Genomic DNA, 27,289 nt, shown 5'->3' with positions numbered 1-27,289 from the left:
ATACAAGCAGTCCAGCGTGTTCACTTGTACAAAGAGAGTCAGCCAGTTAACAGCTAAATGTCCTCCAATAAGCACACAAGGTGGGTATTTTCTTGTATTTAGTGACGTTATTACAAAAGGCAAACATGATTGGGTACACAACAGCTAAGCACACAATAGCACACAAACTAGACTTAGGCAATAAGTGTCCTCAATTCAGTTCGTCACAAATAGTCTGTGACTTGTCAGACCACAGAACACTATTTCACTTTGCATCAGTCCATCTTAGATGAGCTCGGGCCCAGCGAAGCCTGCAGCGTTTCTGGGTGTTGTTGATAAATGGCTTTCGCTTTGCATAGTAGGGTTATAACTTGCACTTACAGATGTAGCGACAAACTGTAGTTACTGACAGTGGTTTTCTTAAGTGTGCCTGAGCCCATGTGGTGATATCTTTTACACACTGATGTCGTTTTTTGATGCAGTACCGCCTAAAGGATCGAAGGTCCGTAATATCATCGCTTATGAGGAGTGATTTCGCCAGATTCTCGGAACCTTTTGATGGTATTACGGACCGTAGATGGTGAAATCCCTGAATTTTTTGTTATAGCTTCCTTGAGAAATGTTCTTAAACTGTTTGACGATTTGCTCACGCATTTGCTAACAAAGTTGTGACCCTCGTCACATCCTTGTTTGTGAATGACTGAGAATTTCATGGAAGCTGCTTTTATACCCAATCATGGCACCCACCTGTTTCCAATTAGCTTGTTCATCTGTGGGACGTTCCAAATAAGTGTTTAATAATTATTCCTCAACTTGCTCATTCATTTTTGCCACTTGTCACAGCTTTTTGAAACATGTTGCAGGAATCAAATTCCAAGTTAGTTAATATTTGCAAACGTTCAAACGCTAAGTATCTTGTCTTTGCAGTCCATTCAATTGAATTTTGGTTGAAAAGGATATGCACATCATTGTACTTGGTTTTTATGTACGATTTACACAACGTGCCAACTTCACTGGTTTTGGGGTTTTCAGAAATGGCAACAGCAGAGGATGCATGCGCATGTACAAGCCAGTCTGCCCCACAAATACGAGGATCGAGAAAAAGAAGAAACTCCAGCGTCGGACTCCATTATTGGACTCACCGAATATATGGAGATATCTGCTGACGTCATCAATGGAAAAAAAACATCACAAATTGGACAAATTCAAAATGGTTCATTTGGAGTAAAGATGAAGGAATACAAGATTGTTTTATAATCAATCAATCAATCAATCACTCAATCAATGTTTATTTATATAGCCCTAAATCACAAGTGTCTCAAAGGGCTGCACAAACCACAACAATATCCTCGGTACAGAGCCCACATAAGGGCAAGGAAAAACTCACCCCAGTGGGACGTCGGTGACAGTGACAATGATGACTATGAGAAACCTTGGAGAGGACCGCATATGTGGGCAACCCCCCGCACTCCCCAGGGGAGACCGAAAGCAATGGATGTCAACTGGGTCTAACATGATATTGTGAAAGTCCACTCCCTAGTGGGGCTTCACGGTGGCAGAGGGGTTAGTGCGTCTGCCTCACAATACGAAGGTCCAGCAGTCCTGGGTTCAAATCCAGGCTCGGGATCTTTCTGTGTGGAGTTTGCATGTTCTCCCCGTGAATGCGTGGGTTCCCTCCGGGTACTCCGGCTTCCTCCCACCTCCAAAGACATGCACCTGGGGATAGGTTGATTGGCAACACTAAATTGGCCCTAGTGTGTGAATGTTGTCTGTCTATCTGTGTTGGCCCTGCGATGAGGTGGCGACTTGTCCAGGGTGTACCCCGCCTTCCGCCCGATTGTAGCTGAGATAGGCGCCAGCGCCCCCCGCGACCCCGAAAGGGAATAAGCGGTAGAAAATGGATGGATGGATGGCACTCCCTAGTGGATCCAACATAACAGTGAGAGTCCAGTCCAAAGTGGATCCAATATAGTAGCGAGAGTCCCGTCCATAGTGGAGCCAGCAGGAAACCATCCCAAGCGGAGGCGGATCAGCAGCACGGAGATGTCCCCAACCGATGCACAGGCGAGCGGTCCATCCTGGGTCCCGACTCTGGACAGCCAGTACTTCATCCATGGCCACCGGACCTGTGTCCCCACTGCCCCCCCTCCATAACGGAGAGGGGGCAGAGGAGAAAAAGAAAAGAAACGGCAGATCAACTGGTCTAAAAAGGGGGTCTATTTAAAGGCTAGAGTATACAAATGAGTTTTAAGATGAGACTTAAATGCTTCTACTGAGGTAGCATCTCGTTCTGTTACCGGGAGGGCATTCCAGAGTACTAAAGCAAAAATAGAAAACGCTCTATAGCCCGCCGACTTTTTTGGGCTCTGGGAATCACTATTAAGTCAGAGTCCTTTGAACGCAGATTTCTTGCCGGGACATATGGTACAATACAATCGGCAAGATAGGATGGAGCTAGACGTGTAGTATTTTATACATAAGTAGTAAAACCTTAAAGTCACATCTTAAGTGCACAGGAAGCCAGTGCAGGTGAGCCAGTATAGGCATAATATAATCAAACTTTCTTGTTCTAATCAAAAGTCTAGCAGCCACATTTTGTACTAACTGCTTTTCTGGCAACCTAAGTCATGGACAGTGGGAGAAACTACAGAATTTTGACTGTGATTGCAGTACCATTTCTGGCCACTTTATTGCATATGGCTCCTTTGATAACCCAAAATGCTGGATTTTGTCCAAACAAACTAAATGGACAGCTAAAAGCTTTTTTTTTTTTTTAATATCACAGCAGGAGTGACGTGTACCTATGTGTGCACCAAAAATGTGAAGTCAAAAATGTGAGGGTGCTGTTAACATTTTTGAAACACTACTGTGTGCCTTTAATATAAATTACGTTGATTTTGCATACAGTGTTACTGTCGATGCCAGAATTGTATGTAGCTGTGGTATTTTTCTATATTTCCTGCATTGAACAAATTATTTCATTTATACAGTGGAATCTAAATTTATGAACTGGATTTATTAATACAAAAGCATGTATATTGAAGCAAATTTCTTCATGATAAACAATGTAAACATGAATATTGGCTTTCAGTCTTGACAAAAAGTCCATACTTTTTTAGATATTTGTATATGATAAGCTTACAATGAAGATGTGTGCTCAATGTTATAATACTGTAACAAACATACCAATAGAGGGAAGGATCAACGTTCTGTTTAATAACGAAGGTAAAACAACAACGAGCTGAACTGTCCTCATATTTCAGCCAGCCGCCCTTCTGGTACACACACCCACACACAATTCCATTAGCTAGGTGGTGCACTCTGTTTAAAATCACAAAACTTCTTAACTTTAACAGCCAGGTCGCTTCAATGATTATATATCAAAAATACAATTCACTTAACCTTGTTGGTTAATCTTTGTGTGCAGAGGAAGGAAGGGGGGATAGTGGAATACTGTGTCGACAAAGCTCTGGATACTTCCCAAATGTTTCAAAGCACACATTACTTGTCCGTTGCTTTCTTTGGACTCATACTGAACAAGCAAAGCTAAGAAAATGTTGTAAAAAGCCTAAACACACTTAAACCACACAAAGTAACACAGCAACTAACAACAGCACTGTTCTGCTGACTGAATGAGCACTAGAGATCGATCAGCCCACGCACAATGGATGTGCTGCCTGGCACAAAATGGCTGAGCTGCGGGCACACATTGGGTTGGTGAAACGTTCGCAAACTGAGACACGGTTTGCACAACAAAGTATGTTTTATACGGCATGTGGTTTTTACATTGAAAACATTCATACAATGGGGTGTTTATAAATCAAAGTTTCACTGTAATTCTAAATAAACATATTTTATTAGATTGATAAGTAAATTAAGATGGTAGTTTTCCCCCCCAAAATTACAAGGGTTGCACTTGCACTCCTTGGGTTGTATAGATTCATACAAGCAAACTTAGGGCTGGGGCCCATTCCTGGGCCGCTGGCAGTCCTCAAGGGGGCGCTAGCGGCCCAAGAAGAAAAACATATCTCTTTCTCAGCTGTGGTCTCGTATGTACAGCAGTAGAACTCAGTTGTAATAAACGTTACCACCACTAGTGGCAGTAATGACAATATCAAACAAACAGAAGAAGTCTGGAGCTAAAGTCAGAGAGAAGTCTCTTAAGCACAAAAAATATAACTAAAGTGGTGAAGCTGAAATTTGATTTGCATTTGCATAAGGTGGCGACTTGTCCAGGGTGTACCCCGCTTACTGCCCGAATGCAGCTGAAATAGGCTCCAGCGACGCCCCGCGACCCCAAAAGGGACAAGCAGTAGAAAATAGATGGATGGATGGATTATTATTTCAGTTTATTTTACCACAACATAATCATATGTAAGTATTTTTTTTGTTAATTGAGTCCCTTCTTATACAGTATATTACATTAGTACATATTTTCGAGTAAGCCTGACTCAAGCCTAAGGTTTATGTATTTAATAAATGGTATATGTGTGTGTTAAATAAATCATTATATACACTTTGACAAGGTTGTAAACTATAAGAAGGTTATATGTAATTATTGAATACGATTAAAATCAACACTAAGATAACTAATTTACTGGTAATATTTGAAAAGTTGGGCCCCAAAATCAAAAAGGTTAAGATCCCTGTGACGATCTGTCACTTCACATCTGGATATGTTTCCTTAGTTTGTGTTTCTTTCCTGTCAGTGCTCATATTTTTGTTCCACTTCTTGCATGTCTCCCTGAGCGCTCGATTCCCTCACCTCTCCCTGATTGGCAGCCTGACACACCTGTTTGCAGTTGCCCATAAGGCTGCCTCGCTTCTTCGACAGGGCTCGAGGATTGGCTATGTTACGGGCTTTTTGCTGCATCCATGACTGCTCCTCTCTTGTGTCGAGTATAATAAAAGACTCATATCTGCACGTCGTCCCCCTGTCTTCTGCAATTTGGGGTCACAACTACCACAGCCATGCCCGTTGCTTACAATCCCTTAGCTAAAGGGGCATGTAAGCAATGATAGAGGTGGAGTTATGATGCAAATTTTAGGATAATAGTGATCCATGAAGCATCAAACAACTGTCGAGCAGCCGAGAAATTTGATCTGGTTATTTTTATATACCAAATGTGATCTGGTTATTTTTATATACCAATAACTTACATTTTGTTTTTCGTTCAATCAAAAAAATGGCATTTCAGAATTTTATAACCATACAATCAGTACATTTTACATCTTATGTTTATTTTGAGATGAATGACTTAGCATCTCAATGTGCCGATATATGTCAATATCATCTCGGAAGTGAAAATGTACATTTTTGCTTTTTTTCACTGTTGTCCTTCTCTCCGTGCCGAGTTGTAGCGTGCCACCGTACAGCAGAAAGTACTTTCTATATTTCCCCTGACACCCTTGTGATTGCACGTCACCTTAGAAAGGACTCCCCCAGCGTTTCCTACGATCTGACCTCCAGGCGAGTGCTTCCTCCTTCTCCTCAGCATTATACGAACCCACACCCACCTACACAAGCCTGCGAGGAGTGTGAAGGTCATGTTTTTTGACTTCTCCAGTGCTTTCGATACCATACGGCCTGGGCTACTGGGTGTGAAGTTGGAGACGATGAAGGTGGAGGCCTTCCTGGTTTCCTGGGTTGTTGATTACCCGACTGACAGACCACAGTACGTGCGACTGCAGGACTTTGTGTCTGACAGGCTGGTCAGCAACACCGGGGCCCCACAGGGCACAGTCCTCTCCCCCTTCCTCTTCACCATCTACACCACCGATTTCCCACTTCCAGTCAGAGTCCTGCCACCTTCAGAAGTTTTCTGATGACTCTGCGATAGTGGGGTGTATTGAGGATGGTGATGATGAGGAATACAGGGCACTGGTGGAGGACTTTGTCACATGGTGTGGAAAGAACCACCTCCAGCTCAATGGGATGAAGACCAAGGAACTGGTTGTGGACCTGGGTAGGAGGAGGAGTACTTCGGCGACCCCTGTTACCATCAGGGGGGTGCATATGGTTGAGGATTAAAATAACCTGGGTGTACAAATCGACAACAAGCTGAATGGGTCAAAACACGCTGAGGCCCTCTACAAGAAGAGACAGAGCCGCCTCTCCTTCCTCAGGAGGCTAGGATCCTTCAACGTCTGTACAAAGATGTTGAAGATGTTCTACGAGTCGGTGATGGGGGTCGCCTTCTTGAATGCCGTGACCTGCTGGGGCAGCAGGCTAAGAGTGAGGGACGCAAACAGACTGGACAAGCTGGTAGAGAAGGCCAGTAAGGTGATGGGAGTGGAGCTGGACTCTCTGGCGGCGGTGTCAGAGAGGAGAAGTCTAGCAATACTCCTAGCTATTATGGACAACACCTCCCACCCACTACACTCAGACCTGGCTGAGAGAATGAGCACGCTCAGTGGAAGGCTCAGACTCCCAAAATGCAACACGGAACAACACAGGAGGGCCTTCATACCAACAGCCATCAGACTGTATAATGCATATGACCTTCTTCACTCCACTTAAATGTAGAATATATGCAGAAAATATTTATATTATTCATATAATATATATTGTACATATATAATATATGTTATTGTGGAGGGAGGTTGTGATCAGCACACTGCAGATGTAAATGTCAGCGACCCCGTCTGGGCTACTGGAGACAGTGCACCCTCAGACGGGGGCGTGGCATGGGCGGGACAGCGAGACGCAGCTGGCAGGTGATTAGATTTCGCAGGTGGTACACGTGAATCTAATCAACTGTTGTCTTTAAGAATGAGCAGCCGGCAGAGGAGGAGGTGAGAGGGTTGGAGAGACTGAAAAGTCTACACGAAAATGCACTTGGTCGAGAAGAACTATATTAAAAACCCTGTCAACTCTGAGCAACTGGCTTCTGGCGTGGATCTGTGGCACTGTGAGTAGGAAAAAGCTTACAGTTATATATTATTTATTATTATTATTGTCTATTGTGAGCAAACTGTGGTGCTGAATTTCCCCCAGGATCAATAAAGTATGTTCTATTCTATTCTATACCTTATGTCTACTGCTCATCAGAACCTTTAATATTTGGTCCTGTTATTAATGTGGTGGCCTTCTGATCATTTCAGTTGGATGTGTCCTTGCATGAAGAGGAGTGTTTAAGCGAGTGATGTAATGACGAGCAGGATACTGTAAACATTAGCTTCAATTATGTGTCCGTGGCAAGGGGCGTGGTCCGCGCGTTACCTGCGGGCGGGGTGTGTGCAGCAATCGGCCATGAAGCAGCTGACAGGTGAGTGGATAATCTCGCTGGAACGAGTTGTCTAATCGCCTGTCCCTTTATTAGGAGCGCGGGAGACCTTGACAGGGGGGAGAACGCGGAAGACACGCGAAGGAGGGCAATCGGCCGAAAAGCCGAATGCGTGGACAGACGGAAAGAAACGTTTATTGCAAGTACGGACTGAAAAGTCCGAAACTATATTTGAGTGTACCAACAATATATTAAACCTTGTAAACGCTGCCTGAAGTGTGCTGCCATTTCCTGTGATTAGAAGAACCCAAGCACGAGCGTTGCTACAGTGTCCTTTTGCAAATTGTGCCAAACTATTTTTTTTATCCCTTTTTTGGGTTTGTATTTGCACACATTCAAGGTTAAAAGCACATCATTTACTGAAATTATAAGTGAGGGGGGTTTTAGACTACTCTCTTTGAAAAAGGAAACTGGAAAATTACATAATTACATGATGTATTTCAAGTGTTTGAATGCATATTTTTCTGTAGTAGAAAAATGATTCGAAAAGCCCAATGTCCAGTGCTTTCACTGGTGAAATTATGATCTGTCTGTAAATGGATGATAGCACTGTATGCATAATGGGACTTGAAATTTATGGCTGGCAAAATGATATACACTTATCAGCTGGGCTGTGGATAATTCTGTTGATCACAGTAAATCTATGAAGTGAAAACCACTTTCTGTTGAAATGTGATTTGTGGAGGGTGTTTTTTCTGTAAAAGGTAAAAAACCAGGTGGAAGAAGAGAGAAAATCCTACCATTCTGTATACAATAGTTGTCAATACATCAACAGGGGGGATATTTTTTTTGCATAATTCCTCACATAAAGAATAATAAGATTTTATAATTAAATTTCTATCTGAGCCTACAAGATCTTTTATTTCGAAACATCGGCACATCTATCGGTGTGTCTTTTTTTCCACATTTACCCTTAACATTTTTGGAATGCTTATTCTGCATTATGGTAAATTGTATGAAACTTTCCAATGCAGATACATTGGAAAATGTTCCATTGGAGATTAGCAGGTCTGATCTTAAAGTGAACTAGTCAAACGTACAAAACCCAAAACCAGTGAAGTTTTCAAGTTTTCTTTTTCAGTCGTAAATAAAAACAGAATACAATGATTAGCAAATCCTTTTCTAGTTATATTCAATTGAATACACTGCAAAGACAAGACATTTAACGTTCGAAATGAGAAACTTTTTTTTTTGTGTGCAAATAATCATTAACTTAAAATTTAATAGTAGCAACACATTGCAAACAAGTTAGCACAGGGGCATTTTTACCACTGCGTTACATGGCCTTTCCTTTTAACAACACTTAGTAAACGTTTATGAACTGAGGAGACAAGTTTCTGAAGCTTTTCTTTACCATTCTTGCTTGATGTACAGCTTAAGTTGTTCAACAGTCCAGGATCTCCATTGTGGTACTTTAGGCTTCATAATACGCCACAGGGCAGCACAGTGGAAGCGGGGTTAGTGCGTCTGCCTCACAATACGAAGGTCCTGAATAGTCCTGGGTTCAATCCCGGGCTCGGGATCTTTCTGTGTGGAGTTTGCATGTCCTCCCCGTGACTGCATGGGTTCCCTCCGAGTACTCCGGCTTCCTCACACCTCCAAAGACATGCACCTGGGGATAGGTTGATTGGCAACACTAAATTGGCCCTACTGTGTGACTTGTCCAGGGTGTAAGCCGCCTTCTGCCCGATTGTAGCTGAGATAGACACCAGGGCCCCCCGCGACCCCAAAGGGAATAAGTGGTAGAAATTGGATGGATGGATAATGCGCCACACATTTTCAATGGGTGACAGGTCTGGACTACATAGATGCCAGTCTAGCACCCACACTCTTTTATTATGAAGCCACGCTGTTTTAACACGTGTAGAATGTGGCTTGGCAGGTGTGTCCATGAAAAAGACGTTGATTGGATGACAACATATGTTGCTCCAAAACTTGTAAGTACCTTTCAGCATTAATGGTGCCTTCACAGATGTGTAAGTTGCCCATGTCTTGGGCACTAATGCACCCCATACCATCACAGAGGCTGACTTTTGAATTTTCTGCCGATAACAGTCCGAATGGTTCTTTCCCTCTTTGGTCCGGAGGACACGACATCCACAGTTTCCAAAAACAACTTTAAATGTGGACTCGCTAGACCACAGGACACTTTTCCACTTTGTATCAGTCCATCTTAGATGAGCTCAGGCTCAGCAAAGCCGGCAGAGGTTTCTGACTGTTGTTGACAAATGGCTTTCACTTTGCATAATAGAGTTTTAACTTGCACTTACAGATGTAGCGACAGACTGTAGTTACTGACAGTGGTTTCCTGAAGTGTTCCTAAGCCCATGTGGTGATATCCTTTGCACACTGATGTTGCTTTCTGATGCAGTACCACCTGAGGGATCGAAGGTCACGGGCATTCAATGTTGGTTTTTGGCCTTGCTGCTTATGTTTAATGATTAAATGATTCTCTGAACCTTCTGATATTACGGACCGTAGATGGTGAAATCTCTAAATTCCTTGCAATAGCTCATTGGGAAATGTTGTTCTTAAACTGTTCGACAATTTGCTCACGCGTTTGTTCACAAAGTGGTTACCCTCAACCCATCCTTGTTTGTGAATGACTGAGCATTTCATGGAAGCTGCTTTTAAACCCTATCATGGCACCCACCTGTTCCCAATTACCCTGTTAACCTGTGGGATGTTCCAATCAGTGACGTGCGGTGAGGTTCATGGCTGGTGAGGCACTGACTTCATCACCGTCAGATTTATAAACATATGAACCCTATAGAGTATCTTATTCACCATTTGATTGGCAGCAGTTAACGGGTAATGTTTAAAAGCTCATACCAGAATTCTTCCCTGCTTGGCACTCAGCATCAAGGGTTGGAATTGGGGGTTAAATCACCAAAAATGATTCCCGGCCGCTGCTGCTCACTGCTCCCCTCACTTCCCAGTGGGTGAACAAGGGGATGGGTCGAATGCAGAGGACACATTTCACTACACCTGGTGTGTGTGTGACAATCATTGGTACTTTAACTTAATGTAGCAGGTACTTTAGCTAGTATAGTATACTATAGTATAAATAAATTACACTTATTATTATCATTATTAGCGATAATACTGCTAACATTAACAATATTAAATAATCACATGTATGTAGAAAATAAACACGACAGTACACAGTGTTGTCACTATGACAAGTGTAACCGCGCTCCAGCATTAGTGTTCAGTCATTGTCTTTACTGTAGCATAAAAAATGCAGATGGCCTTAAAACGCCACAATACTCAGTCACCATATTTAGGTACCCAAAATAAAGACTCAACATAAATATAAATTCAGTCGGATCAGAAACATTGGAGGAAATGGAATTATAACCCGATGCTAACTGCCCATAGAAAATACAATTAGTTATAAAATGTTGGACGGTTGTTTTTACGACATGCAGGCAAACGACAACTTTTAAACATACCGGCTTCAGATGTCCCCAGGCTTAGCCGAGTAGTGCAAGAATGATGCCTGGGATCACTAGCGCCCTCTACCACCAGGAGGCCGGAGAACAGGTATCTCACATAGTGGGTCTTCGCAGCAGTTTTATGATTGCTCAGCACAAGAAATATGTTACACACATACAGTTGTTGACAAAATACACTGTACATTATATACCTCAGCTAACTAAACTATGGAAATGTATAATATAATTCATATAGCAATACGGTCTCACCGCACATCAGGCCAGCAGTTAGCCGAGTCATTGCGCAATCCATGGTGAGGGGGTTGGCTCAGCTGGCTTTGACTCACCGCAAGTAATTCTTAGTATTTGAACAGCAAATGTGAAAATTAAGCGATTCTGAATAAAAAATAATTTAAAACTGGTGAAGTTAAATGGAATATAACTTTATAGTATAGTCACTAAATAAATATAACAATATATATATATTTTTTTTCTTTTTACCTTTTTTTTTTTCCACTGACTGCACGTCACTGGTTCCAAATAAGTGTTTGATGAGCATTCCTCAACTTTCTCAGTCTTTTATGCCCCTTGTGCCAGCTTTTTTGAAACATGTTGTAGGTATCGAATTTCAAATGAGCTAGGATTTTCGAAAAATAACAAAGCTTACCAGTTTGAACGTTAAGTATCTTGTCTTTGCAGTGCATTTAATTGAGTATAAGTTGAAAAGGATTTGCAAATTATTGTGTTCTGTTTTTATTTACCATTTACACAACGTGCCAACTTCACTGGTTTTGAGTTTTGTACATTGAGATTATAATTGCTCTCATTTGACATACCCTCCTTTGCAGTAGGCATTTAAAAAAAATACACTGTACAACTTAATAACTTCTTGCAGATAGGCAATTATATACAGTACATATCACATCTGCAGTCCCTTCCAAGGTTTGTCTTTTTTTTTTTTCTTCTTTTTCTTGCCGTGATGTGGGATCGGATGCTGTGGCTTGTGCAACCACTTGAGACATTTGTAATTAAGAGCTATATAAGTACACTTTGATTGATAGCTAGCTCCATTTTGACAAAAACAAACACACACACACACACACACATTTTCTTGAATTGCCACAGGGTATATAGTATGCGCCTGCCTTGAAATACTGCCGGGTCAAACTCGCTTCGCAAAATAATTAGCGCATGCTTACTATTACCGCCTGGTCAAACTCGTGACGTCACGAGTGACACTTCCCCTGTCATCATTTTCGAAATGGAGAAGGCTGATTTCAATACCGGTAATTTGAAATTGCATAAATGGAAGAAGATTAAGAGCTATTCAGTAGAATTTAAGGTTCAAACTTACATCACAATCCAATTTTTACTGCATGACTTTGGTAAGTGCCAGAGTGAGAAGAGGTTTTAAAATTATTAGCGCATGCTTACTTTTACCGCATGCCTTTGGTAAGCGCAGGAGTGAGAAGAGGTTTTAACTTAATTAGCGGTCCGGCGGCAATTCAAGTAAATGCGGTATATATATATATATATATATATATATATATATATATATATATATATATATATATATATATATAGTAGACTATTACATTAAAGCATGTTTTTTTAATCAAATTATACACTGTAAAAATTGGAATAGATTTTACAGAATTTTTTTTTACACAAAAAATTTATTATTTTTACATGTACAGTACTTTGAAAAAAAACACTGTTGATTTTACAGACACATTCTGTGGATTGAGCTGCCAGTTTTTATCGTAATCATTTTCATACAGTTTACTTTAAAAAGATAATAAATATTCAAATGCATAGGCAATTGTGTAACAAGATTATTAAGTGAATCCTTATTATTTTATATTCATATGTGGCCACATCACTGTAACATAACTGTGATGTGGCCATCAATGAAAAATAGTTTGACACCCCTGATTTGGTGTAACTCCAGCCTGCACACCCTGGGCGGCTAATAGTTAAATAAATTGTAGCAATCTTGAAGGCCTGTTGTGTACAAAGGAGGGAAGGAGGCGACAACCAGGGCACAACTGCGGTTCACAAGGTTTATTTAAACCTTTGATGTTTCCATGGCGTGTGTATGCTACTCTAAGTGAATGAGTGTTGACTATGTGTAATATTAATAGTGTAAATGTTATCAGGGTTGGTTGTCTGTGAGTGTTGGTTGTATCTTTCGTCAAATTCAGAGGGGCGAGGCGAAGAGGCAGTTCGTGAGCAGGCAAGGGGTCGGGGGGCAGGAGCGAGGCAGCGTTGTCTGGGCCCAAGCAGGGAGGTCGTGGATCGAGGAAGGCAGTCAGGAATCCGGATGGATGTCGAGAGGCAAGGTACGACAGGGGAGTCACTGCGGAAGACACAGGGGACATGAACAAGGGGGACACAGAGAGAGCAAAGAGCAAAGCACAGGGGAGAGAATGCCAGATGTAATGCTTACTGGGAAGATAGCGACGTTCTGGCAAAGGTTCTTCGGGTCTGTTGGTCTTTATGCCGCTCCCTTTCATCAATTCCAGGTGTGTCGATTATTGATTGAATGCAGGCTCATTGCTGCGCTCAGCACGAGCGGGGATGTGTCTGAGCATGCTGTCAGCGGAGGCAAGTCTAAGCGTGTTGACAGAGGAGGTGCACGTCGCCAAAGAAACGCGGGTTCGACTCCGCGTCATGACAGTACCCCCCCTTTATGCGAGGCTCCCGACGAGCGGCGGGAAGCATGAGGATTGGCACGGTAGAAAACTTCCAGAAGTAAGGGATCGGCAAGGTAGGGAGGCTGGCACCCAAGATCTGTCCTCAGGTCCATATCCCTCCCAGTCGACCAGATAAACGAGCCCCCTACCTCGTCGACGGACCCTGAGGATTTCCTTAACCGTCCAAACCTGATCTCCATTAGACACGAACCTAGAGGGTGGGGGGGGCAGGGACAGGAGGGGACAGAGCGCTCTCCGCTACCGGTTTAATCTGAGACACATGGACAACTGGATGCCGCTTGACCGAGGGTGGGAGAGCCAATTTAACAGATACAGGAATTATGATATACATGATGGAAAATGGACCAACATAACGTGGAGCCAATTTCTTAGATGTTACCTGGAGACTGAAGTCCTTAGTGAGAAGCATTACTCTTTGTCCTGGTTTATAGGATGAGGCTGGAATGCGATGACGGTTGCCGTTGCGACACATTTTCTCGGATGCTCTTTCCAATGCCGCACGAGTGGCTTTCCACACCCTCTGACACTGTCTAATATGAGCTCTACTTGAAGGTAGAGCAATCTCCAGTTCCTATTGGGGAAATAAAATGGGTTGATCTCTCAATTGGGGACGTACCGATAGCGGAGCTCTTCAAAGAATTATAGGAAAACTCCACCCATGGCAGAAACTTGCTCCAGGACGTGGGTTGATGACTGGCGACACATCGGAGCATGGTCTCCAAGCTTAGATTCGCCCTCTAAGCCTGCCCGTTGCTTTGGGGCTGGTATCCCGATGCGAGGCTGACCGAGGCCCCGATTCCCTTGCAGAAGACTCTCCATATTTGCGACGTAAACTGAAGGCCTCGGTCAGAAACAATATCCACCAGAATACCATGTTGTTTGACAACGTGAAGTGTGAGGAGGTCAGAAGTCTCTGAGGCAGAAGGTAACCTGCGTAGTGGAATGAAATGGGCTGGCTTAGAGAAACGGTCAACAATCTTAAGGATAGTGGTGTTACCTCTGGAAAGTGGGAATCCCATGACAAAATCCAGGGCGATGCCCGACCAAGGACGGGCAGGAATGGAGAGAGGGTGAAGAAGACCAGCATGAGGCCTGTGTGACGTCTTACTACGAGCACAAGTTGAACAAGCAGCGATGAACTCACGAGTGTCCTTGGCCATGGATGGCCACATAAAACGTCTTCGCAGCAGTGATAGGGTTCGTTGAAAGCCAGGATGGCATGAGAACAGGCTGAAATGCCCCCAATCCAGGACTCTGGGTCGTAGCTCCCGATGGACGAACAGTTTGTTGGGAGGTCCACCTCTCGGTCCTGGATTGGAATGCAGTGCAGATTTGACCAGGTCCTCCATTTTCCAAGTTACCATTCCAATGATGCGAGTGGGAGGAAGGATGGTTTCCGCCACTGCCTGAACGGTGGGTTTTTTCCAGAACAACCAGGACAGTGGGTCAGCCTTAGTGTTCTTGGACCCAGGTCTGAAAGAGAGCACGTAACTGAAGCGAGAGAAAAATTGCTGCCACCTTGCCTGACGGTTATTGATCCTCTTGGCAGCTCGGTTGTGCAGGAGGTTGATGTGGTCAGTTAGGATATGAAACTGGTGTCTAGCTCCTTCTAACCAGTGTCTCCATTCCACCAGAGCCTCATGGACCGCTAGTAATTCTCTATTCCCAGCATTGTAGTTCTGTTAGGCCAGGGTCAGGTGCCTGGAGAAAAAGGCAACGGTGAACCAAATTCTCAATCTTGGACCGTTGAGAGAGAATAGCCCCAATCCCAGAGTCTGAGGCGTCAACCTCCACCAAAAAGGCAGTGTCTAAATCGGTATGGACTACAATGGGGGCAGAAACAAAACGCTCCTTTAACTCCTCGAAGGCCTTACTTGCCAAAAGAGTCCACACAAAAGGTACGTTAATAGACGTGAGCGAATGGAGTGGTGCTGCAACTCTACTGAAGTCCTGAATGAATCCCCGGTAGAAGCCGGCAAAGCCGAGGAACCTTTGAAGTTCCGTCCTAGTAGTAGGTTGAGGCTACTCTACTACGGCCTTCACCACCTTTTTCGTGTCGGGTCTTATGTGCCCCTTTTCGACCACAAATACCAGGAACTCCACTGAAGAGGAGTGGAAGCTGCATTTCTCTGCCTTCATGAATAGACGATTCTCCAGGAGATGTTGTAGGACACGCCGTACATGTTTCTGATGGTCAGAGAGGTTACGGGAAAAAATCAGAATGTCGTCAAGGTATACTACCACGAATTGGTCCAACATGTCCCGGAGGATGTCATTAACAAGTGTTTAGAAAACTGCAGGTGCGTTGGTAAGACCAAAAGGCATTACCCGGTACTCATAATGCCCCATATGGGTGTTGAAGGCAGTCTTCCACTCGTCCCCCTCTCTGATCCGTACTAGGTGGTAGGCGTTACGGAGATCCAGTTTGGTAAAGACGGTAGCAGGTGCCAAGGACTTGAAAGAAGAGTTGAGTAGTGGAAGAGGGTACATGTTCTTGATGGTGATGTTGTTTAGGTGACGGTAATTAATGCAGGGCCGAAGGGACCCGTCCTTTGTGGCCACAAAAAAGAATCCTGCGGCCAATGGAGATTTGGACGGGGTAATGATGCCCGAGGCAAGGCCCTCTGAAATGTATTTCCTCATAGCCTCCTTCTCTGGAAGACATTGGGAATTGGTGCTTTTCAAACAGAGTATAGTACCGTTTTTGATTTATTAGTACAGCTGACCATCTCCTGGGAAATTCAACAGTGTCAAAATATAAAATGTTTACATTAAATGTATATATTTATAATCACTTAAGTCCTATCATAGCTCTGTGTCACCATAGCTGATGGTAAAAGTAGCTAATGCATTTAGTCATGAGGTTCAGTAATAGGACTCCAGTAAAGGTAAATGTAGTCATCCATATTCTTACTTGAGTAAGTAAGTATTTATAAAAAAAAATACTCAAGTATTGAGTAACTTCTGATGTATTAGGGTGGTTATTTAAATGGTACGTGGACTACAACCATGGTTGGTGCGTGTGCCCATGCAAGAGACATATATGCACATTTTACAGTCACTTATGACATTTTAACAGGGCTAATGTGCTTATGTGCAGTTAGAACATAAAAACATATTTTCTCTATTTGTAAATAGAATTCATGTTGGCTGAAATGTGAACATTTTTATTGACACAGATGATGGCACATGATATGAATATTCTTTTCCAACAGTAATTGGTAAGGTAAACATTGCTCTACTGTCACTTTTTACAAAATGTGATTTGAGGGAGGGTTGGGACTGACAGGCTCCGTTTGATTGGTGAAATGGAGTCAAACGTCACTCGTGTTTACGTTGGATTGGTGAAACAGAGTCATGTGACTGTGCCTGCTGGAAGAAGTCTCTAATAAGCCAAAAGTACCGTATGTATTTGCAAGCAGTAATCAACCAATAATAAAGACATATAATGATGATATAAATACACGTAGCGGACAGAATGAAACTTTATGTAGCGGAATCAAAGTATAGTGTTTCTTTTTCACAAAAATACTCAAGTACAAATAAAACATATTAGTACAAGTAACACTAACCGAAACAATTACTTAGGTAAATATAATGGAGTAAATGTAGCACATTACTACTCACCTCTAGTTATACATAATACAGTAAAAACAGACTTGTCGGTATACATAAACTACAATGTCTTCTTTTAGCATAACCCCTCCAAAGCTTTACTTTGGATCGGTCCTTCTCCTGTCTTCACTTGTTAAAAGCAGTGCCCCAGAAAATCTACAACCACTTGCATCATTGTTTTCAAACAGCCTTGCTAAACGCTGAATATTTAATGGACAATTTTTCATTATCTTGTGTGCCTTTTACTACTAATTTGCTGTTGAGCGTAAGAGCATGTTGGAAATTGCTTTATGTTTACAAGCACATAGGTCAGCGGCTCCAAGATCGGATTTATCGTTGAACATTGCAGCTAATGAATATGCAAAACAGAATAAAGAAGCCTCAGCAGCATACTATATGTTATTTTCATAGTGCCTACACACACACACTTAACGAGGACGTGGCTTTAATTAATTGATTGGTCCCATATCGTCTTTATCTAGTTCTTGCCACATAAAGAGCTTTGTGGGTAATAGCTGTATTTTCTTTCTCGAAGTTTGGGGCCTTTTTACGACTCTCACTCATTGTCATGTTTAATGCATTGGTGAAAATACATCGGAATGGTTCTGATAAGCCAGACAGAGCCACAAAGATCTCCAAAGCCAACAGATAGGACTGTGAGCCTCTCCCGTGGCGTAATCTCCCCCTCCTCTGAATCGGCGTGTCCATGTGGATGAAATGGAGCGATAGCTTTCTGCTCTTATCTCCCAGGATTTGGTCCACTGGGAGAGATTTGGCTGTATTGGGAAATGGACCCAGCCCAGTGGAGCTGCCCATAACTCACTGTAGGGTATTTTCCGGTGACCCCACAGTACAATCACATTAACACACAGTATAGACATAACCGTACACAAGATAACAAAGAGATTTCTTATGTACTGTAAAGCCAGGTAGCCATGAATGTTCTTTGTTCCTGTCACTGCATCACCCCGCCTCCACCTTGTCCTGTCTTACCATAATGGACTCGCCCGGGATTTAAACGTCAGGTCAACACCCCGTTCCCAGACTCATCAGGATACAGGATATTGAAACAGATAAATGGAAAAGAGGAATGAAAAGAGCTGTCAGAGCTGCGACTCACACACGCAATATTCCTGTAAGATACATGGAGATATATTGCCCTTTGACTTGATTTGGTTTTAAGGTGTGGTGGAGTCGGTCTTATCTGCGACAAAGGATCTGCTAGTGCTGGCTTATTTGCAGAAAAAGCTATGTTACATAAATAATAGTCGTAAAAAGCAATTTACGGTGTTTCTAGGTTATCCTCATGGCTTCTTTAAATGCAGTAGTACTCCATTTTATGTGTGATGTTTAGTGAGCAATTTTATCAAGTCATTTTCAGTTTTCAGCGAAAGGCAATTTACATGCTACGTACTGGCCTATTCACATTATCCATCCTGTACTTACTAAATAATTAAAATACACTCTTTACAATAGCAACTGTACTTCTTTCGCATGCAATTTATTGGAACATCAGCATTAGGATGTCAAATATGTGCAGGAAAAAAGCCTTAAAGGGCAATTGTTAACAAGACAAGGCAAATTATATAGTTGATATAGATGCCCATATCTGCTTTAGACTTACTTTACAAAAGAAAAGTGTGGGCTACTTCTCTTGTTGCCTTATTTGTATTTTATTTTATCAAATAGATATGTTTAATGTTTGGCACAGCCTGACCACAGCAGGAGGGTATAGAAAGAAGGAAGACAGGAAGTCAGAGGGGCATAAGACAGAGAGAAAAGAACAAATGAACAACAAAAACAACAACAGAGCAAATAAAATATGTACAAATATGGTACAAAAAATTATAGCAAAGAACCACTTAGTGAAGTAGATAGTGTTAAAGGGGAACATTATCACCAGACCTATGTAAGCGTCAATAGATAGCTTGATGGTGCAGAAAAAAGACCATATTTTTTTAACCGATTTCCGAACTCTAAAAGGGTGAATTTGGCAATTTAAACGCCTTTCAATTGTTCGCTGTCACAGCAATGACCTTTCACCCGTGGGGTTACGTCGTGAAGCGACCCACACATTACACACACCAAGTCAAATCCGCTCTGTTATTTTCTGTTTTTTCAACTGTTTTCCGGTACCTTGGAGACATCATGCCTTGTCGGTGTGTTGTCGGAGGGTGTAACAACACAAACAGAAACGGATTCAAGTTGCCCCAGTGGTCAAAAGATGCGAAAGTCCCTCGTTTGTTCTGCACACTGTACCGACGACAGCTATGCTACGACAGAGATGGCACAGAGATGGCAAGAATGTGTGGAAATCCTCCAACACATTTAAAGCAGATGCATTTCCAACGATAAAGTCAACGAAATCACAAAGGTGAGTTTTGTTGATGTTACTGACTATCAGACATATTTGGTCACGATATGACTGCAAGCTATTCGATGCTAACATGCTATTTAGGCTAGCTGTATGTACATATTGCATCATTATGCCTCATTTGTAGCTATATTTGCATCCAGCCTTTCCCTCCACCCACATTTAATGCCAAACAAACACATACCAATCGTTGGTTAGAAGGCGATCGCCGAATTTGTCCGCGCTTCTTCCCGTGCCACTGTCTGTCGTGATATGAATCAAAAGCTTCTGTTTCTTCTTTAATTTCGTTTTCGGTACCTGCCCCCACACTCCAACCATACGTTTCAATACATGCGTAATCTGTTGAATCGCTTACGGCGCTGAAATCCGAGTCTGAATCCGAACTAATATCACTATACCTTTCTGTGTTATCCGCCATGTTTGTTTCTGTGTGGTCACGCTGTGACATCACAGGATAATGGACGGGTGGATATAACGACGGTTAAATCAGGCACTTTGAAGCCGTTTTCCGGGATATTGCGTAATGGGTAAAATTTTGAGAAACACTTCAAAAAATAAAATAAGCTACTGGGAACTGATTTTTATTGGTTTTAACCTTTTAAAAATTGTAATAATGTTCCCCTTTAACACATAAATGACAATGACCATTATTGCACTACAAATGGAGCAATTAAAATCCCAATAGAAATAGCACTATTCATCCAGAACTGGGTGAACCACTCCAGCAGATCTTCAACCTAAGCCTGCAGCTGGGGAGAGTGCCCACCCTCTGGAAGACGTCCAGTTCCCAAAAAGAACTGTCCCAGAGAGCTGAACGACTACAGACCAGTGCGCTCACCTCTCATATAATGAAGACAATGGCGCGGCTCTTTTTCAGCCTCCTCAGACCACAGGTGCAACATGCCCAGGACAGCCTGCAGTTTGCGTACTAGGCAGGCGTTAGTGTGGAGGATGCTATCCTTTACCTGCTGCACCGAGCCCACTCACACCTGGATAGGGAAAATGGCACTGTGAGGATCCTGTTCCTGGACTTCTCGAGTGCCTTTACTACTATCCAGCCCCGCCTTCTCCAGGACAAACTGGACAGAATGCGAGTGGACCCCTGCCTGGTTGCCTGGATTTCAAACTACCTCACCTACAGGCCACAGTACGTCAGACTGAAGGACATCACGTCTGACACTGTGATCAGCAGCACCGGAGCACTGCAGGGAACGGTGCTGGCCCCTTTTCTCTTCACCCTGTACACCGCTGACCTCTGCTGCAACTCAGAGCTGTGTCACATCCAGAAGAACGCGGATGACACAGCCATTGTCGGGTGCATCAGGGATGGTATAGAGGAGGAGTTTCGGAGTCTGGTGAGGGACTTTGCTGTCTGGTGCCACAGGAACCTCTTCCAGCTCAAACCGTCAAAGACCAAGGAGCTGGTCATTGACTTTGGGAGGTCGAATCCAAGGTCACAACCTATTTTGATTGAGGGAGTCGAGGTACAGACCGTGGACTCGTTCAAGTACCTCAGGGTGTGGGTGGACAATAAGCTGGACTGGACTGTTAACACAGACCACTTGTACAGGAAAGGACAGAGCAGGCTGTACTTCCTGAGGAGACTGCGCCAGTGTTTTGTACTACATGGTAGTGTGCAGGGGGGGGGCAGTACATCTAAGAAGGACAGCTCCAGACTGGAGAAACTGATCAGGCGGGCCAGTTCTACGATCGGAATAAAACTGGACTCACTGGTGACGGTGGCAGAGAAGAAGACTGTGGAAAAACTAGTGAGCATTCTGGATGATGCCAGTCACCCTCTGCATACCGTTATCAGGAGCCCGAGGAGCCTGTTCAGTCCTAAACTTCTTCATCCAAAGTGCAGGTCTAATAGACTAAATAACTCCTTGGTCCTACACTCCATTAGACTGTACAACTCCTCTCTGGGGGGAAGGGGGGTACCAGGGCCCAGCGCGGAGAGCCGAGCAATGGGAGGCTACGCGCCGAGAGCGTAGGGGGCCCGGGGGTGAAGGCAGACGTCAACTGACGTGTATCCAGTGAGTCTAACGCAAAAACGCAGGGGTCCAGTACTAGGATGACAGGGAATGCAAAACAATAAGAGTGCAATACTTTTTTCATAACATGTTCACTACTGCATAGTTTCTATTGTTATATTCTTATTTTACTGTTTGATTTTATTCTCATTTTTGCTTTTTGTTTTCATACTTATTGTAATTTTTTTCTATTTTGTTTCCATCTATACCCCCATTATTTACTTTTTACATTTAAATTTGATCTCAATTCTGTACACTGCTGCTGGAATTTTAATTTTCCTGAAGGAACTCTCCTGGAGGAATCAATAAAGTACTATCTATCTATCTATCTATCTATCTATCTATCTATCCATCTATCTATCTATCTATCTATCTATCTAATACATATATGTAATGATAACTTGAATTAAAAAGGAAAGCAGATAAACTGAGGGGAAGAAAGAAACCCGAACTGTCTTAACCTTGAAGATTGTTATAGTGAAAAATAGGTTAAGCTTTGTCAGTGTGCTGTGTGTTACCTAGTTTCCCAAAGGGGAACAACGTTAATATATGTTTGATGAAACGTTATTATATGCATGACTGTATGTAGGCATTTGTGCTCTAATATTTACAGTATGTGTATATGTATGTTTGTACTGTATTTGTGTATGTATGTGCGAGTGTGTATGTGCGCATATGTATGAACAAATGTACAAATTAATTTATATATGTATGAATAATTGTGTCACACCTGGTGATTTCAAATATCAACAAATGAGAAATATTTTTCACTGTATTTCCTAATACATGGCTGTTCCTAATACTCAAAGATCAATTGTTTCTGGCCATCGTGGTACTGCTTTCACAAATATTCACTAGAAGACAACTGTTGGTAAACAGCCAGCTTACCAACCATGCATCTGAGAGTACGTGTTGCCGCAAGTCCAGCGGCTACCATAATTGGGCAGGGATTTCTTCCTCCCAGTTTAGGGGATAGGAGTCGGTACCTGTGCTAATAACCTTGACAATTAGCCTGTGGGAAAGGACCTAATCTGCATGTTACAGACTTGTCCTTCTTGTTGTCAAGTCAAAAACACTCTACAGGACTCCGAAAAAAGCCCGGTACCTCAAATTGTTTATTTCCTCAAGGGCTGGTGTGTGTCGCAGAGTGAGTTTCTCATTTATGTCCCTGAGATGGTGTTGAATTGTCTGCAGTGTGTAGCTACACATCCAACTGGCAAGCAGACAGCAGAGTCCATGCATGACTGATCCATGCCAGTCTGGTCCTGATTGGCTGTCGGCATATCCTGCGGGTGTAATTAGGAGAAAGGGCAGAAGAGGTCCAGCAAGGCCTGTTGCGCCAGCGAGGCACAAATGACCCATCATATGACGAGGCGGTAATGACATGAGCATTGCCGGAGCATTGGTGACATGGCGGTCAGCAGTCATCATCACCGGCATCAACGCCACATGAGATGATCTCGGCAATATGGAGTAGTTGACCTCCGCTTGCTGCTGCTGTCACGCATACAGCTTTTATTTTCAGGGTCACTTCCCAAATCATTAGATTAGATAGTATTTTATTTTATGTACATCTGAACACAACTGGGAGCACACAGCTGGGAGCTCCCTTAATTCTGCCCCTGATTTTAGCCTTAACTGTTGCATGGCGGTTTACATTTTGTAACCAATTTCAAAATTAGGAAAATCCCCCACACACTCATGCACAGCTGCTCCAAGATTTGTGAATAATTGGTACGTGTTTATACACAGTTGACATTTGGAAATTTGAGCAGGCTTTTCCATAATCCAAGAGGGGAAGTGGTGAGTTTGCCCTTATTTGCTTGTGACATTTATGTACTATAGCATGCCACAGTTGTGTGTCTGTAAGGCTAAAACATGTGGAGTTACAATTCAGGACAGGCTTTTTTATTAGCGACCAAAAGTTGCGAACTTTATCGTCGATGTTCTCTACTAAATCCTTTCAGCAAAAATATGGCAATATTGCAAAATGATCAAGTATGACACATAGAATGGACCTGCTATCTCTGTTTAAATAAGACAATCTCATTTCAGTAGGCCTTTAATAAACATCCAAACACTTCCATCAAGGTGGAGGGGAAATATAACCTTAGTGAAAAATGTAATTTAAAACATTTGTATGCACATACGACACTTAAAACCTTTATTATATCAGTATGTGGAATTAATATATGGAATGGAATAAGTAAAGAAATCAAACAATGTACTAACATGATCCAACTTATTGATAGTCTTATTTATCTCACCATATGAAACACAATTTACTTCACTAATTATTATTTTTATTTATTTATATTTTAAATATTATTATTAATGGAGTATATTGTGAATACATTGAGAGCAGGAAGTGATGAAAAGTGTGAGCAATTGCTATGTAATGGAAAAGGGGTAGGATTAAATAAGCTCTGCTTCTTCCAACAACTTTTGAAACATGTTGAAAAGAGAAACCGGAAATTGTGATGTACCATGTTGCAATTGTATGCATGTTCGAAATAAACTCAAAATACAGGAAAAACACGCACTCACCAAAATCGTAATAAAACAAAAATAAAGAGGTGCATGGCAAAAAGAATACTTAAAGAAAAACCAAGGCCAGCAACACTCGTGTCCTTCTTGTAAAACTCAAACAATAAATATAAACCATAAGGTTTTTTATATGCACTGTAAGTATATATGTAATGTAGTAAAAACATGTAATATTACGTATTTTGCTCATTTCAAAAAATGCATCAAAACGTTGACATTTTTTCCAATAACCACAGATTACTACTCACTGCATACTTTATGGGAGCCAACAAAGATAAAACATCCCTTGACACTTACTGTACAATGTCTTCTCTCAATGGAATGATATTGTTGATATATTCCAGTTTGAGTCATAAACCTCGTGAAGAAAAAAAGGGGGTAAAACGATGCATCTTTTAGGGTTTTGGTCGCCATTTCCGGATCTAAGTTGGCTGTCAAAGTGTACCCACTTCCCAGTTTATATCCACATCATTTTACTATCAAGGTGAGAGGTATGATTTATAATCTAGAATAAACATTCACAAGCTCCGAGGCAGGAAAGCAGCTCACCAGCTGATGATGTTAATATGATGATCAATGCGCCGCTAAATGTAGGTCCTTAAGGTTAATAACAACATCACTAAATATTGGTTAATCTTCGAATCAAAAATTGTAAATACAGTACTGTTGGCGCTTTTTGAATGGTTATTGATGGGTTTTAAAGTTGAAATAGACACAGTGGCGTCATGCTCCAATTGGCTCCATTGTAAGCGGACTTTTATGTACAAGTTAGAATGCATTTAAAATAAAATAAACTTGTGTTCTTGTCTCTCATAAGGATTGTGACTTAGAGGAAAAATTCCCCCCAAAATGCAGTTCTCCTTTAATTGTTTTTTGCACATGGTTTGTAAACCAAAAAGTTTGCATATTGAAGCTAATACCTTCGTAAGAAACAATATAAACTTGAATGATAGGTTCCATATTTTAGTAAGGTTTTCACACGGTGATCAGATTATTAAATGCTATACAGTACTGTATTATGGAGCAACGTTCTATTTAATAACAAAGCCAAACAACAACAACTAGCTAAAGTGTCTTCATTTGCAGCCACCCTGGCTTCACACACAAACTGTCACTAACCCTGTGGTGCACTCATTTTGAAAACAGAAAACTCCTTAAATTTAACAGCCAGGAATAAAACAAAAATACACAAAAGCTTGTTGGTTAATCTTCTTGGTGTGAAACTTTTGGTCCCATTTGCTTTAATAGAATTAATTATTGCGTTTGTAACACGAGCAAGACAACTTGAAATAGCTTTGATGCACAAACGCATGCGCTGTTTATTCACACAAGCAGAAGTGTGTTTTTACATAAAGCGACTCTGTGGAGAGGGGCGTGGTCCACGTGTTCTCTGCGGGCGGGGTGAGTCCATAGAGCAGCCAACAGGTGAGTGGATATCTCAGCTGGAACAAGTTATCTAATCACCTGTTCCTTTATTAGCAGCGCCGGAAACCATGAGCGGGGGAGATGGTTGGACAGGAGTGAGAACCAGACAGAGAGAGAGAGAGGACGACAAGACGCTGACAGAAGCAGGTGCTGAAAAGCACAAAAGACTCTGTATTGAAAAATAAAACAGTGTTACACTCTAAAAGCTCTGGATGTCCAGGCAGTGTGTGGTAATCGAAGGAACCCACGGGAGAGTGACCTCCACAGACTCAAAATGGCCGTCACAACAAACCCCCACCTTTGGGTGAAACTCTTGACGGTCACTTAAAGGGGCCGCACGGAATTACTGCATATATGAATGGTAAACAGAAACAACATTGGTATTTGTGCAAAAGAACAATGGCAGTGAATAATGACAACAAAGCCAAGTAAACAGGTGTGATGAATTATGTCTTTAAAGTAACCGCTACAAAATCTAATACTTAGACTGTGGCTTACCTTATTTTGTTTGTAACAGAATCATCCGTCTATCCTCCATGAAAATGGACTGCGTATGATAACCTTCTATTTGTCTTAGAGGGACGGCGTGGCAACTTGAGGCTTCCAGGGTCGATTCCAAATGCCACCATCGGACAGGACTATTATGCTATCAACTAGATCCACTCGGCGTCCATTTCCCCCGGCCCTATATCTGCGCTCCTCTCCAAGGTTTCTCATTGTATCCCATTGGGTTGAGTTTTTTCTTGCCCTGATGTGGGATCTGAGCCGAGGATGTCTTGTGGCTTGTGCAGCCCTTTGAGACACTTGTGATTAAGGGCTATATAAATAAACTGATTGATTCTCAGTTCTCTGTGAAGTGCTTTGAGTGTCTAAAAAAGTCCATTGAGATAGGCTTTTCTTTTCTTTAGGTTTGTGTCCGATTATCAAGAATAATGATGTTATACTTAAAAACATTTAACAGACAGTAGATTGTACAGTGTACAAACTACAAATAATGGTGTACAACATCTATCTGCAAACATTCTTTGGAACAAGCAGACCAGCAGTAAACCGCACCCTCTTTTTCCACACACACACACAAACACACACACACACACACGCAAACGCACACGCACACACACACACACACACACGCATGAGGATGTGAAGAGGCAACACATGCTGAAACCTCATGATCATTTTGTGTGCACATTAAGCCCTTTTTTTTTACCTAAGTAATGTGAAAAAGTGATTATAATCAAAGGAAAATACATTTATAAACACATTTGAATGGACACATATTAATATTTATTTTATGGTTCTGTCCTCTGCCTCACCTGCCTAACCTGACCCCACGTCCCCGCTTGAGATAAATCACTGGCACGCCTCTTTCAAATGGTGCTAAAGAATATATCATGTGCCATAAGTCATCATTCACTGTTGGAAAAAAATAGAAGATACAGTGGGGCAAAAAAGTATTTAGTCAGCCACCGATTGTGCAAGTTCTCCCACTTAAAATGATGACAGAGGTCTGTAATTTTCATCATAGGTACACTTCAACTGTGAGAGACAGAATGTGAAAAAAAATCCAGGAATTCACATTGTAGGAATTTTAAAGAATGTATTTGTAAATTATGGTGGAAAATAAGTCAACCATTCAAAGCTCATGTATTGTGAGATTTTGAGCCAAAACTTCCTACCATCCGTGAGAGCTTTGAATGGTTGACCAAATAATTATTTTCCACCATAATTTACAAATAAATTCATTAAAATTCCTACAATGTGAATTCCTGGATTTTTTTTTTTTCACATTCTGTCTCTCACAGTTGAAGTGTACCTATGATGAAAATTACAGACCTCTGTCATCATTTTAAGTGGGAGAACTTGCACAATTGGT

The sequence above is a fragment of the Nerophis ophidion genome, linkage group LG03 (assembly GCF_033978795.1).
Source record: "Nerophis ophidion isolate RoL-2023_Sa linkage group LG03, RoL_Noph_v1.0, whole genome shotgun sequence".
NCBI lineage: Eukaryota > Metazoa > Chordata > Actinopteri > Syngnathiformes > Syngnathidae > Nerophis > Nerophis ophidion.
The sequence above is the reverse complement of the archived record's forward strand: the minus strand, read 5'-3'. Positions refer to the sequence as shown.